Below are 13216 nucleotides of genomic sequence, written 5' to 3'. Positions count from 1 at the left end.
TGAGGAGAATTATGAAGGACAGAAACTGTGTGAGTGTTGGGGGTGGGAATCTCATCCCACCGTACAGAAACAAGAGCAGTTGGCACTGGCTTCCCCTACACTGAACCATGCTAAGTCACATGGTGTAGATCACGCGCGGTCTCGCCCTTCATCCAAGGCTGGGCTCACGCTTTGTGGTTTCCCATTGACGGCAGAGCTCATCAGTCACATCCACAATGTGGGTGCTCAGCCCTCTGCTGCTATGGGCAGAGGAACTCTCCCCAATTCCAGTTCGTTCTTGACACTGACCTCCAGCCCTCACTAGCCTGGTACCCTGCTGCCTTGCTAGCTTCTCTTGCTTGTTTCTGCTTTTGAGAAGCAGCCCGGCCTTCGTTGATGGTGGAGGTGGGGACTGAGTCATCTGGCCAATTTGCTGTTTAAATTCCTAGACACTAAATTGCTGGGTTGCAGGTCACAGAGCATTTAGAATCTGTGCTGCCAAATTGCTTCCAAAAATGTGTTCTAATTTGCATGCAGCAGAGCCCAGCTCTTCAGCCAGTCAGTTGGAACCTGACACAGGAGAGTACCCACACGAAGAATCCTCCTCCTGCACCCACACGGTTAGGGTTAGGGTTAGGGTGGGTGCCTGAGCATCAGCAGGGCTGAGAAGTGCCAAGAGAGCCCCCATGTGCATGGCCTGCATGCAGCCAGTTGTAGGCAGGTGCATGGACACTGGGATTATCTGACCCAGAGCATCCTTTCCCCATTGGAGGACTGCCAAGCTCTGGGGAACACGGACTCCCAATTCTCTTCACACTGCCAGCCTGCCCGTCCACACTCTTGTGGACCCCTCTGATTTCTGCATCCACATCTAGGTCCTTTGACTCTGACAAAATGAACCATGAACTTTTCCCTCACTCTAAACAGCCAGAGGGTAGCAAGTCTGTGTGCCTTAGTCTACATAAGCACAGCTGGACTTGAGTCAGCCTACCTACGTCTGGAGTTCCAGTTCCACTCAGCCCATTGCCCCACAAAGCTGGGAAAGGGGCTGACCCACCACTTACCAGCTCACCCTGGCTGGGGAACCAGCCAGGTCCTGCCCTCGGGGTATCTATTCACTTCCACGCCCTCCTGCTCTATCCTAACCCTCAGCTCCTCACCTTCTCCAGAAATAATAAGTCTCCAGATCTTTCCACACCATTTAAGTCCTCCAGGAGTCCTGTTAGCCTGAAGACCTTACTTCTGTCTTCCCTGCTCCTGCAGCTTCTGGCACAGCCTGGCCCTGGGCAGTGTAGATGCATTTCCATCCCACCCATCACTCCCCACCCACCTTCCCCGGCCTGCCCATAGCCAAGGAGCTCCCTGGCTTGATGTTCCTGACCTTCCTCCTTGTGGAATCATGGTCCAGAATGTGGGGCCCGGCTGGGCCACCGAGCTCTGCCCGGGTGAGAAGTGGACCCAGACTCCCAGAATGCACGCTCACACATGCCAGAGAGTAGCGGCCAGTCAAACGTGTCTGTGGCCAGCCCCGCTTTGTTTGTGCGCTAGAGATGAGAGGGTTTCTCAGAGCTGGACTACTTCAACTTTGTTCAGTTTTTTCCACCGGCACCCCTCTCCCCCTCAATCCCCTGCCAACCGCGGACTGTCTAAGAAGAATAGCATGAGATTATTGCTTTGCAGCAAGTGGAGAAATTTGGGGTGAGTGGTGCCCTCTCTCCTCTGCCTGTGTGGCTGCTGCAGGACTCACTCCAGACCTCTCTCTGCTCGGCCTGGGCAGGTTTCTTTTCACTCATTTGCACCCAGTGTCTGGGAATCTGAAGATACCATCCAAGTGTCCTTCATGGGGTGGGGGGGGGTCCTACTGCCCTCTGCATACGAGGGCACTTGTGTGGGACTGGAATTCAGGAGCTGGAGGCAGAACCAGGCTCCCCCTGACTTTTCACAGGACAAGGCATCTTGACTCACTTCCCCCCTGCAGAGGCTGTGCAACAGGATAGGCTCAGTTCTGTAGGCCTTGTGGCTACCTACAGTAGAATGTCCCTGGCAGCATGTCCAGGCCTCCTGAGCTCTGCACGAACTCGGCATCAAACCTCTCTGGACCAGTCACTACTATTCCCTGTGCACCAGAAGCATTGGTTATACCCTGAACAGAATCCAGCCCTACCGGCACTGACACTGATCGGGGAGGGCATGCCAAGGTATATGCAGTGGTTGGTCTCCTTCATGGTGCCTTCCCCCAGGGAGCAGGCAGGCCCAAGTCCAGAACGGCCCCAGCAGGGAGAGGCTGATGTTTGGAGGCTGGGGAGTTGATGCAGAAACAGGGCGAATTCTCTCCGACTGGAGTCTATATGACCTTGACTTCCTGCTGAGGTCCCTGTCGATTACACTTGCCTGGAGTAACAACCTGGCTGGCCCCTACCACGCTCCAGTCACCAAAGCTATAATCTCCAAGTGTCTGGAATGGAGAGCTGCAATCAGCTGTCAGGGTGGTACGTCCATCATGCAGCGTGATGTAATAGCCTGTGTGCTTTGGCATAGTAGATAACCATGCATGGCTGAGCACAGGACTGTGGCTTGGCCTGGTGTTGCTGCTGATCTGGGCCAGGCCTGGCTGGCCCTTGGGACCTTATTTAGGATGACCCCACCTCAGCTGTGGGAATTGGTTGACCTTGAGCTGCCTCAACCACCCTCCAGTTGATTGGCTTGGATTTGCTCTCTCTCTCTCTCTCTCTCTCTCTCTCTCTCTCTCTCTCTCTCTCTCGGGGGCTGAGCGAGGCAAGGAGTGTGCTCGGTCCTCCATCATCCCTTTCCTCTCTCCCTCCCTCCCTCCCTCCCTTCCTCCTCCTCTCCGTCCCTCCTTCCTTCCCTCCTTCCCTTCCTCCATCTCTCCCTCCCTCTTTCTTCCCTTGCTTACTTCCTCAATTTCAAAGACATATTTTACATACTAAAAATTACTTGTTTCAGGCATCCTCCACACGCCAGAGGACATGCCTGCTCACAGGCAGCCAGCTACGCCTGTGTCCACCTTCAAAACCGGAACCACCAAATCTTCTTCCTGTCTCTGGATTTGCCTTTTCTGGACATTCTGTATAAATGGGATCCCTGTCCTGTCTTTCGTCTTTCACTGAGCATACTCACAGGTGATAAAGACCAGAACCTTCTTGGGTCCCACTGTGTGGTGGGCCAGATGTCATTCATCCCAATGAGAAGCAAGGAGAAGTTTCATGTGGGTGGGCACTGATGACAGTTATGAATGTTCATGAACAAGATTGTGCCGGCACAGAAGTTCATCGCTGCATGTGTAAAATCCGTGCCTAGCGTGCCAGGGATCTACAGATGTTTCCAGAGCAGCTCCTGTGGCTTCGAACAACATATAAGTGTCTCTGCACATCCTCTCTAGCCATCCTTGACGTCTCTTTCCCACAGTCATCCCCCTGTGTGCAACGTGCTGTTTCTGATTTGCATTTCTCTACTAATATTGCCACTGGAAAAGTCTCTGCATGAGTAGTTTGCAGAAGTATCTCCTCAAGTATGCTGGACACTTTAATTTAATCACAAGTCTGCTGGACACTTTAATCATTTTGAGACATTCTCACTAAATAGTTCCGACTCACTCTGTAGACCAGGCTGGCCTTGAACTCACAGAGAACCACTAGTCTCTGCCTCCCAAGCGCTGGGATTAAAGGTGTGTGCGCACACTACTATATCCACTTTAGCCATTTAAAAAACAAGATTTATTTACTTTTATCTAATGTATGCAAGTTTTTACCTCCGTGTACTGTGTGTGTATGTGTGTGTGCACATGTGTGAGTGTGTGCACGTGTGTGTGAGTGTGTGTGTGTGTGTGTGTGTGTGTGTGTGGTGCCTGACATCTTCCTTGGCCTCTGCTGTGTGACAAAACTTTTCCTGGGGAGACGCTACACACACTTCTACTCACCCCAGATAGGGAACCCACAACAGGCCAAAGTCCTACTTGGGGAACCATGAGTTTTATCGGGGTTACTTGCAGGGATATGGGTGAGGAGAAACAAAGCTACATCACCAAAGCGCACACCAACGTGGGTGACAGTTCCCAAAGCTGGCAACCTGGAGCACACTGCTCCGCCTGCAGGCAGCCCCACAGGTTGGAGAGTGTCCTTTCCAGGTGCCTCAGTTGGCCTAAGGCCCTTCCAGGCAACTCGGCTGGTATCTGCTTTCTGGGGCAACTGGTGTCTTCTTTGTAGCTTTGCGTCTCTTAAATCTGAGCGGAACCCTCAGCTTTCATTGGTTACTGTGGCAGGGCGGGGCCTAGTGAATCTGGTCAATCTCAGGGACTTCCGGAAGCTGTTTTGGATTGTTTGCCTTCCTGCTTAAGTAACTTCCCTGCAGGTTGGAATGTTTCAATCTCTGAGGAAATTGTTACACAACAGTGGCCTCTTCCAGCAACCTGTAAAGTTCTGTGTGCGTCTGCCTAAAGTGCCCAGGCTTGGAACTGGGGCGTGACATGTCCACTGATATTTGTTATAAGGTTCTGGGCTGCACCTGATAGTAGGAGACATCTGAGAGGGTGGATCCTGGGTGCAATGAGATTATGCCTGACTCTGAAACCTTAGTGCTGGTGAGAATGATGGTTGGGGACCGTGGGTTAGGCACCTGCAGATGCTCACAGGGCTCACCCGAGCTCCCTTACTGGTTCTGTGGTCAGTCAGTATGTCTGCGGGGGTTTGGATGGTTCCTGCTGGCCTGGTGCATGGCTCCAGCACGGGACAGCCTTGAGGGTTCTGTCTGGGGCTGGCTGTGTTTGCTCACAGGCTGCCAGTCCCTGTGAAACCAAAGCAGCAGCTGTCTGGCTGTCCTTCAAATGTGTCTTTTTCACAAGGCTGGTCACAAGATTGGTTCCCATTCATGGGAGGTGACAAGGCTTGTGACTGGCCATTTCTGAGAGACAGCCAGCCGAGGCCCTATTCTTATGGAAAGTGTGGTGCTGTCTTAGCGTGAGCCCTTCTGTTCTATGCTGTAGTCCCCTGGGAGGAGGACAGCCCTCCAGGAACCCACAGTATACAGTGGTGATGCAGTGACCCTAAATGACCACCTAGTGTATCTGAAACTGCCATGGATGAGCGCTCGGGACAAGAGCCCAGGGCAAGAAGCAGATGGGCTGGCTCTGCTGAGCTGCAATGAGTATCAGGTGCAGTGGTGCAATCAGGGCCTCGAAGGCTCAGCTTGAAGTGTGCCTGGTGTAGGCGTGCTCCTACAGTCCCTGCAGCTCAAGGCCTCTGAGCCCCTGAGCCCCCAGAGGCTGATGCAGGAGGGATGCGGGGTTGATGCAAGCTGACGCCCTCCACACACCCCTTCCCCGGTCCCTTGGGAGAGTTTGGGTACTGTCTGGCAGAGTGGGATTCCAGAGTCATGGGAGCAAGAGGGAGGCATCAAAACTCCTCCCTAGCCCCCAGCCTGCCCTGGCTTGTCAGCTGACCTCAGGATGACCTCACCTGCTTGCAGTTAACTTTGCAAGCAGGTGCAGATCCTCCCCACACTTCCTCACTGCCACCCTAGCTGCTTGCAAACCTGCAATTAGCATCAGATCCCAGCATGTCCCAGGGGGATAAGTACAAACCTAGTTTGGGAAAAGAAGGTTTCCACATCAAAAGCTTTGCAAGGCTTGCCATTTATAGGGTTAGAAGATGGGATGCGTGGGAGGGAAGAAGGGACACGTGGGCTCAGAGCCCTTCTGTGCAGGGTGCGCGCTCTCTTCTCTCTCTCTCTCTCACCCAGTCATTTTAGCTGGAGATACCAGAGGTGTTATCATCTTTATTCTTGGTGCCCAGTGACCTGCAGGGGTGAGGGTGAAATGTAGGGACGCCGTGGCTTGCAGATGGATGTCAGAAGCAGGAGAGAGGACTGGTTTGTTCACCCCAACTTTGCTCCAAGAGGATCCCAGGGGCGTGGAGGAACACACAGGGGTGTAGAACGCCCAACACCTGGCATGCCGACAGCTAAGTAGCTGTCTTTCACGTGGGAGCAAATAGGAGCGGCTGGAGCCTGGGCATGGCCCGTTCCCCAAAGGTCTGTGAGTGGGGAGCTTGGTTCTCTGTTAAGAGGTGGTGGCATCTTTAAGAAGTGGGCTCAATGGGAGGCAATTAGGTATTTTGGGTGTTATCACAGTACTCCTGGGCATGCACTTCTCACTCTGGCTTCCAGTGTGACTATGTGCGCGTCCGTCCTACCTCACCCCATGTCCCGCTGTCCCCACGGCACCCGCGCCAGAGGCCCCGTCGATGACACTGCCTGACTCTGGACTTCCGGTTTCTGTCCTAGCTTCATTGCTTTGCTGTGATAAAACACCAGACAAAAGGTTAACTTAGGAGGGAAACTATCCATTCAGCATCCAGTCCCTTGTTACTGTTCGGAAGTCAAGGCAGCTCGTCATATCTACAGTCAAGAGCAGAGAGAGAATAAAGCATGCATGCGTACTGCTCTGCTCAGTTCTACTCTTGTGTAACCCCCTTTTGATAATCCAGGGTATGGAGCCACTCACTTTCAGCTGATTCTTCCCATGTCAACTGACAATCAGACAGTTCCCAGACACACGTGTGGCAAACCTGATCTAGACCCTCTTCCCAGGTGATGGTTATAATTAACCATTACAGGAGGCTGGAGTGATGGTTAACCATCACGGGAGGCTGGAGAGATGGCTCAGCAGTTAACATCGCCTTCTCTTGCACAGGACGCAGGTTTGAGTTTCAGCACCCACATTCTCATAACTATATGTAACTCCAGTCCCAGGGGCTCTAATTCCCTCTTCTGGCCTCTGTGGGCACCAGGCACACACATGGTACACGGGCATTCATACATGCAGAGAAAACACCCATGCACACAAATAAAATCCATAAAAGATTAAATGACAGAAATTTATTTTAAAACAAAACAAACACAAATTAACCACAGCCAAAAGAAGGAAGTAATCAGATAGAGAAAAAGGTTAATTGGAAGAGAACATTTTGAATGCCAAGCAAATAAAGCCTGATTCAAACGGATGATTTTCTAGAAATATATTATAATTAAAAATCATAATTATATTACAACAGATGTCTGAAAATACCTAGAAATCTAAGCACACCAATTTAACAGGCCATTTGCAAAGAGCAATCCCATAAAATTTATCGGACCCAGACAATCTCACACGAACGTTGCATAATTTTGTGATGTTTTTTATTTTTAAGTGGTGTGTGTGTGTGTGTGTGTGTACGCGCCCAAGGTGTAGGTGTAGGTGCCCAAGGATGCCAAAAGAGGTCATTGGATACCCTGAAGCTAAAATCACAGGTGGTCATGAGCTATCTGACTTGGACAATGGGAAATGAACTTCAGTCCTCTATAAGAAACCTGCTCATAACTACCAAACCCTCCCTCTGGCTCCCAGAATTGCTGTATATATTACTATACAATAAGGAGCTCTGCGTATTTTAAGTTTTTTTTTTTTTTTCAATTTCGATAGGTTCTCTCTATATTGTCCTGGCTGCCCTGGAACTCACTGTGTAGACCAGGCTGCCTTTGAACTCACAGAGATCCGCCTTTCTCTGTCTCCAGAGTGCCTTGATTAAAGGCTTGTGCCATCACACTCAGCTTTTAAAGCATTTCTTGATAAACATTGATTAAAACTTCTAAAGTGCAGAACGACACTGCAAAAATTTCCATCGATTGACTTCACTGCAAAAATATGAGATAACACAGCCGTGTGTAGGATCAAGTAGCATGGGAGAAAACCCACACCCTGGGAGTGCGGGTTAGTGGGTACAGCTCACTCAACAGGAGGAGGCTGCTTCGCTAAAGAACAATGTGCTTGAAGAGAAGTTTGGAAACGTCTTACACGTGTGTCCTTTTGTTGAGGCGTTATTTGCGTAAGGTCAAATGGACACACATTATTTCTAAACATTCCTATAGTGTCAGGAAGGTCTTAACTGTTTGTCCTGGACTGTTTATGAGTCCATTGCCGACCCAGTGTCCATCGGATGCAGCCATTCAGGGTGTACGTTCCAGGCAAGCATCTTCAGCACTGTCAGGCTCCGGGAGTCAGTGCTGCCTTTCACTGTTCTAGTGCTATCAGCTTCCCCAGGGCCACCTTGGACAAGCAAGGACCCCCCCCATCCCTCTTCTGCTAGCTGGACCCTCGCCACCACCGCCTTCTATCTGAACAAATTCTTCTCTTTTAATAGTTTAACTTTATTTGCTGTAGTGCATGAATGTTTTGCCTTGCATGTATGTATGTCCTTCAGATGTGTGCCTGGTCCCTGTGGTGGTCAGAAGAGGGTAGCAGATACCCTAGAACAGGAGCCACTGTTTGGGGGAGTCTAACCCAGTCCTCTGCAAGGGCAGCCAGTGCTCTTAACTGCTGAGCCTTCTCTCCAGCCCGGGGACAAATTCGTATGTATTTATTGACTTTTATGTCCTTGATACTTGAAAGGCATCAGTCGCTTCCTAGAGTGTTTTTCGGTTTGGATCGGTTTAAGGCTTTTCCCATCAGTAGGTCTAGGACAGCCATCTTATTAGGTCATCTGAGCTCTAGGACAGCCATCTTCATTAGGTCATCTCAGGCAGGAAGCTGGGCTCCTGGCTTAGCCTATCAGGGGACACATGATTGCCATGTGTCCCATTCACATAGGATCTCTCCTGTCTGCTTTCTTGCCTACCTAGCATTCTGAAAGAACTCTTCACACTATGAGTGCCTGTTCCCCATAAAATATGTCTAACTACTACACTCCCAGGTCACCATGGATGTAAGAGTGCTTATTACAGGTTGTTTTTGTTTGTTTGTCGTAGATTGTGCTAGGAATTGAACCCAGGTCCTCTGGATGAGTAGGCAGTGCTCTTAACCACTGAGCCATTTCCCCAGCACTCGGGAAGCAGAGGCAGGAGGATCTCTGTGAGTCGGAAGCCAGCCTGGTTTACAGAGGGAGTTCCAGGATAGCCAGGGCTACACAGAGGAACCCTGTCTTGAAGACCCCAAGGGAGTTTCTATTTAATGGATTTTAATTCTTATAGCTGGTCTGACTGGTGGTGCTTTTAATGTCAGCACTCTGGAAGAACAGAAAGGCTAATCGCTGTGTATCTGAAGCCCTGACTGGCCTTGATTCATCATCCTCCTGCCTCAACCTCCACAGTGAAATTATAGTATGAACCACCAGGCACAGCTCCTTTTAGACTTTTACTTTGTCTGTTTTGAGATAGGGTCTCATTAAGTAGCTCTAGCTGTCCTGGAACTCACCGTATATATAAACCAGGGAAATCCACCTGTCTATGCCTCCCAAATGCAGGGTGTGAGCTTCAGTCTGGTTTTGTAGTTTTCCGTTCCCTGCTGGGGTCTCTTGTTCGCATACTCTTTGTAGCTACTTACACATTTAATATATTTAGATATATTTGTAATGGATCATTTGGTGGCAGGAATTCTGCTCTGACTTCCAGTGTCTTCCATGAGGACACCAGAGGTTTAAAAAAAAAAAAATGTGACATAGGCCTCATGCTCCATTGTCTAGCTGGTAAGTGGCCTCCTGGCACACCTGGCCCAAGTTCCCAATTCTTATGGCAAGATGGTCAGCCTGAAGCAGAATGCCCTCTGTGGTGGTTAGCACCCACATACATTCTCCCCAGACTCCTCCCTTACCACAATACCAGACATCGGCATGTGTGTGTGAGTGCCCGCTCTTGTCACTGTTTCTTAATATTCATGCAGCTGAAAAGGGAAAGCAAAAAAAAGCAGGGAGCAGGCTGGGCACAGTGGCACATGCCCCCGCACACAGGAGGCAGAGGCAGGCAGGTCTCTGTGAGTTTGAGGCCCGTGTGGTCTACAGAGTGAGCTTCAGGGCAGCCAGAACTACACAGAGAGACCCCGTCTCAAACAAAACAGAGAAACAAAAAGGCAGGGAGGAAATGCCCTGCCATTCTTTGCAAAAAAATCCAATTAAATCCCTGCAAAGTGCAAGTAGAATTGAGATTCTATTACAAATGCGGCCTCAGCTCTGCACCAGGAGCAGCAGCCACACAATCATTAATACAGACGCCAGAGAATTCAGTAGCAGGAGGAATAACACCAAAAGGTCCTGTTTACCACAGCAAAGAGGGGACCCAAGTTCAAGTCCCTAGCACCTACATAAAAAAGTAGATGTGGGGTGTGGGGACCCCAGAGTTTGCTGGCCAGTGGTCAGCCAATTGGTGAAGGTTAGGTCCAGTGAGAGACCCTGTCTGAAAAGATAAAGACTCCACATGCACATGTGTACACCACACACACACACACACACCACACACACACACATACCACACACATCACACACCACACACACCACACACTTCACACACAACACATACACACCCACATCACACACACACATACCATCACACACACATACACATCACACACACACATCAATCACACACCACACACACGTCATACCACACACTACACACACACATCATACCACATACCACATATGCACACACATCACACACCCACATAAACCACACATATCACACCACACACATACACATCACATACACACCACACACACACCACATACACACACCACATACCACAAACACATACCACACACAATTCACACACCACACAAACATCACACACCACACACACAAACATACACACATCACATGCCACACACACACACCCTACACATACACCACTCACCACACACACATATCACAACACACACATCACACACATATCACAACACACACATCACACACACCATACATACACTCATCACCACACACATCACACACACCACACACACACACATCACACACACCATAAACACACACACAATTAAAAATAATAAAAACAAACCTTAAAAAATAACATAGCAACTCATCAGGTTCAAGAAGGAAAGTAACAAAACTATTACATCAGTGAAGAATAAAATGATTGGTGACGCATAATCCGTACATGGGACTTTGAAAGGGACCCTAGAGAAGAATAAGACATGAAGAGAATGTCCCCATGGAACAAACTATGGCCAGCAGTACAGGGTATGCTAGGATGGTCACACACAGCGTTCAGCGCCATTCTGGATTTCCTGGCCAACGCAACAAGACAAGAAAACAAAATCAGGGGTGTAGGAATCAGAGGAAGGAAGACAAAATTGTCCACTGTGTTCACTGACCTTTTAGTTACTGTGTTAACTTCCACAGAAAGCCCCGAGCAACCAACAATTAATTACCCATCAGCCCTAATGCAGCATCAGCAAGGTTGTCAAAAAAAAGTCAATAAACTGTAATGCATTAAAATGCACATGTAACTAAACACATGTGAGTGACACTACTTCCTGAAAGAACACAAATGTAAAATATTAAGGAATTAAACTTAAAATCCAGACAATGATATAAAACCAAAACAAACAACCAAGCCTCCCTGTCCAGGCCCACAGCAGAGGCTGGGACAGACGGCGCCCTTCAGCCTCCTCCGTGAATGGGGCCAGGTTGCCAGGGTGCACTCCAGGTACAGTTGGCTTAGCCAAGTGTGCTGGCTTCTCTGCCCAAATTCCTGTGGCTTTGGAGACCTGGAGCAAGTGTTGAGCAGCAAGCAGACTTAGGAACAAGAAACCCCTGGCCTTGTGGTCCTGCCTTTGACCCAAGATGCCTCACTGGGGAGCTTTATCCTAGAGCCTGGTGCTTCTATAGCAACTCAGACATTCCCACCTGAGCTGCAAGAGCTAGTTACTCCCAGGTCGTCCCCAGGCTGCCCTGCCATGGCGACCAAGTGAACAGCACTGGCCATGCCTAGAATGCTGGGTCACAGGCCAAGGGGCTGTGTTGGGGCCTCTCTCCAGCCCTCTGTGGCCTGAGTCCCTGAGACATCAGATGGTGATCAGACCTAAGTTCTTCCCAACCCATCAGGCGGGAATTCAAGGCATGCTTCAGCATGCCTTCTGCCTGGTTCAGACAAGGTACTCAGCTTTGCCTGTGTGTGTGTGTGTGTGTGTGTGTGTGTGTGTGTGTGTGTGTGCGCGTGTGTGTGTGCGTGCGTGCACGCATGTGCATGGGGGGGACAGTCAGTAAGAGCAGGAAAGGAGTGGCTTGGCTTCATCTTCCAAAGGGTTCCTCCTTTTCATGGAGTCACTTGGCCCTGGATATGCTGTGTGACACTGTGCTTGTCACTTAACCTCTCTGGGGGTGCTGTGTTCCACTCACTGGACCCAACACAGCTCTCATTCTGCAGGCTTTCAACAATGACTGCCCTGATACAGTTTGGGACATAGCAGATTTTTCCTGAGCTTGAAGATAGTGAGGAGGACAAGGGTAAGACAAAGAGCTGAGGTCTTCTGTGCTGTTTTACACACCTGGGCCGGGCAGTGAGGAGGCGTGGAGCTGGAGCACGGGGGTTTGGGGCACTTGGAGGAAGGTCTCTGTTCTACACGGTTCAGAGAGTCTTATGCTTAAATTCCGGTGTGAGGCAGACCCAGCAGGGCAGCGTGGTATAGGGTGGAGCCAATGCTCCAGGAGGCTGTGGTATGGCAGGCTCCAAAGGGGAAGAGGCATTGAAAAGGAAAGGGTGTGTGTGTGTGTGTGCGCATGCCTGTATCTGTGTGTATGTACGTGTGTGTCTCTCTGTGTGTGTATGGTGTGTGTGTGTGTGTCTGTGTGTGTGTGTTTGTCTGTATATATGTGTCTCTCTGTGTGTGTGTGTCTGTCTGTCTGTGTGTGTGTCTCTGTGTGTATGTGCATGTGTGTGGGGGGGGAACAGCAATGGGATACAGGAAGGGTGAATGAAAGCCTAGAATCCACCAGGGGGGAGGTGTGACAGGGCCAGGTACTCAGTGGACAAAATATCTAGGAGGCTGATGTGACCGGGAAGAGAGGGGAGTCAGCTGTGGCCTGAGGTCTGGGAGGGATGCCTCAGGTAAAGAAGACTGGAAGGATGTGGGCATGTGGTGCAGCCAGGCAGAGTCTGAGGCTAACTGGAGACTTACCAGTCAGGAGGAGGCAGGGTTGGGGGTAACCGTGTGAGCATTGCTAACACAAGGTAAGGTCAGAGCTGAGGCCAAGCAGGGCATGGGGGGGGGCAGGATAGGAGCTGAGTGCAGGGAGGGAAGGATGACCGGGGCAGAGTAAAGGACCAGCAGGCTGCCGCAGACACTCTGGTAGGGCCAGCTGGGTGGAGAGGGACCCAGTGCAGGTGGAGGAGGCAGAGGCTACAGGTCTGTCCATTGCACTTATACATTAACGGAGACAGATCTCCAGCTCACAGAGACGG

The sequence above is a fragment of the Phodopus roborovskii genome, unplaced genomic scaffold (assembly GCF_943737965.1).
Source record: "Phodopus roborovskii unplaced genomic scaffold, PHOROB, whole genome shotgun sequence".
NCBI classification, from domain to species: Eukaryota; Metazoa; Chordata; class Mammalia; order Rodentia; family Cricetidae; genus Phodopus; species Phodopus roborovskii.
Note: the sequence above shows the minus strand (reverse complement) of the source record.